We start from the raw sequence: 3142 nt of genomic DNA on the forward strand, positions 1-3142 counted from the left end.
TTCACTTAATATAATTCTCTCTAGGTCCATCCATGTCGTTGCAAATGGCAGTATTCCATTCTTTTTTAAAGCTGAGTAGTGTTCCATTGTGTACATATACCACATTTTCCATATCCACTCAACTGATGATGGACATCTGGGCTGGTTCCAACTCTTGGCTATTGTAAATAGTGCTGCGACGAACACTGGGGAAAAGGTGTACCTTCGACTCGATGATTTCCATTCCTCTGGGTATATTCCCAGCAGTGGGATAGCTGGGAATGGTAGATCTACGGCAGATCTATCTGCAGTTGTTTGAGGAAACTCCATCCCATTTTCCATGGAGGCTGCACCCTTTTGCAGTCCCACCAACAATGTATGAGAGTTCCTTTTCCTCCGCAGCCTCGCCAGCATTTACCGTTCAGAGTCTTTTGGATTTTAGCCATCCTCACTGGGGTGAGATGGTATCTCAGTGTGCTTTTGATTTGCCTTTCCCGAATGCTGAGTGATGTTGAGCATTTTTTCATATGTCTGCCGGCCATTCGTAGATCTTCCTTAGAGAAATGCCTATTTAGCTCTTTTGCCCATTTTTTAATCGGGTTGCTTGCTTCTGCCTCGTAAAGTTGTTTGAGTTCCTTGTATGTTCTAAGTATAAATCCTCTGTCAGATGCATATTTTGCAAATATTTTCTCCCACTGTGTTGGTTGTCTTTTAACTATGTTAATTCTTTCTTTGGCTGTGCAGAAGCTTTTCAGTTGGATATAATCCCATTTGTTTATTTTTCCTTTGGTTGCCCGTGCTTTGGGGGTCATGTTCATGAAGTCTGTGTCCAGTCCTACTTCCTGAAGCGTTTCTCCTATGTTTTCTTTAAGAGGTTTTATTGTTTCGGGGTGTATAATTAATTCTTCAATCCATTTTGAGTTGCCTTTAGTGTATGGTGAAAGGTATGGGTCTAGTTTCATTCTCCCGCATATCGATATCCAGTTCTCCCAGCACCATTTCCTGAAGAGGCGGTCTCTTCCCCAGTGTACAGGCTTGGTGCCTTTGTCAAAGATCAGACGGCCGTAGGTGTGTGGGTTGATTTCTGGATTCTCCATTCTATTCCACTGAGCAGTGTGTCTGTTTTTATGCCAGTACCATACTGTACTGTTTTGCTTATGATAGCTTTGTAGGAGAGTTTAAAGTCAGGTAGTGTTACGCCTCCAGCTTTACTTTTTTGGCTCAGCGTTGCTGTGGCTATGCGTGGCCTTTTGTTATTCCATATCAGCGTCTGGATAGTTCTTTCCATTTCTGAGAAAAATGTCACTGGAATTTTGAGGGGGACTGCATTGAATTTGTATATCACTTTGGGTAGTATGGACATTTTCACTATGTTGATGCTTCCAATCCAAGAGCATGGGATATCTTTCCATCGTCTTGTCTCCTCTCCACTTTCTCTCAGCAGTGGTTTGTAGTTCTCATTATAGAGATTTTTCACATCCTTGGTTAACTCGCTTCCTAAGTACCTTATGTTTTTGGTGGCTACTGTCAATGGGCAAGCTTTCTTGATTTCTCTTTCTGCATGTCCACTAATGGAGAATAGAAATGCTACCGGTTTTTTTGTGTTGATTTTGTATCCTGCTACTTTGCTGAAATCCTTTATCAACTCCAAGAGTTTTTTTGTAGAGCCTTCAGACTGTTCGACATATAGGATCATGTCATCTGCAAACAGGGACAGTTTGACTTCATCTTTTCCAATCTGGATGCCCTTTATTTCCTTCTCTTCTCTGATTGCTCTGGCTAGTACCTCCAACACTATATTGAATAGGAGTGGTGAGGGTGGGCATCCTTGTCTAGTTCCTGTTCTTAAAGGAACAGCTTTCAGCTTTTCCCCATTCAGGATGATACTGGCAGTGGGTTTATCATATACGGCTTTAAGTACGTTGAGATAGTTGCCATCTATACCTAACTTATAGAAGGCCTTTGTCATGAATGACTGTTGAATTTTATCAAGTGCTCTTTCAGCAACTATAGAGATGACCGCATGGTCCTTGTGTTTGATTTCATTAATATGGTGTATCACATTTATTGATTTGCATATGTTGAACCAACCTTGCATCCCTGGGATGAGTCCCACGTGATCGAGGTGAAGAATTTTACGTGTGTGTTGCATGCCATCTCTCTCTCTCTCTCTCTCTCTCTCTCTCTCTCTCTCTCTCTCTCTCGCTCCTGCCTTTCTCACAGTGTGATACACTGTGTCGTTGAAGTCACCACCAAACAAGTTCCTCACCAGACGTGTTACCTGGACTTTGGGCTTCCCAACATTTGAAACTGTAAGCCATAAAGACTGTTTCTTTATAAATCACCCAGTTTTAGGTAATTCTGTTCTAAGCAACAGAAATGGACAAAGACACATGCTACAGTAATCAAAACCACAAGGTAGTAGACTAAAAACATTCACATCAACCAGTGAGACAAACTGGAGCCCCAAAATAAAACTACATATTTACAGTCAAATGATTTTTCAATAAAGGTACCAAGAACGCATAACGAGCAAATGACAGTTTCTTCAATAACCGGTGTTGGCAAAACCGTGTATACACACTCAGAAAAATGAAGTTGAACCCTTCTCTTATCTTACACCACCTACAAAAATCGGCTCAATATGGATTAAAGATGGAAATGGAACACCTGAAACTGTAAAATTGCTAGAAGAAAACAAATGGGAAAAGCTCCACAACATTGGTCTGGGCAATGATTTTTTGCAGATAGCCCCAAAAGCAAGGCGACAAAATCAAGCACAGACGAAAATGGGATTGCATCAAATTAAAAAGCTTCCGCACAGGAAAAGAACAAGTAGGAGAGCGAAGACACGATGACTGGAATGAGAGAAAATATTGGAAAACTGTACACCTGATTATGAATAAGTATCCAAAACTACATACAAAATTCAAACAACTCAATAGCAAGACAACAACCCGATTTAAAAAATGGGCAGAGTAACTGAACATACGTTTCTCAGAATAAGACCTCCACGTGGCCAACAGGCTGATGAGAAAATGCTCAACCTCCCTAATCATCAGGGAAATACAAATTAAAATCACTAGGACACATAATTACTTCATACCCATTGGAATGGCTGTTATCAAAAAGACAAAAGATAACTAGCACTGGCAAGGACGTG

This window comes from Cynocephalus volans, chromosome 4 (assembly GCF_027409185.1).
Source record: "Cynocephalus volans isolate mCynVol1 chromosome 4, mCynVol1.pri, whole genome shotgun sequence".
Taxonomy (NCBI): Eukaryota; Metazoa; Chordata; class Mammalia; order Dermoptera; family Cynocephalidae; genus Cynocephalus; species Cynocephalus volans.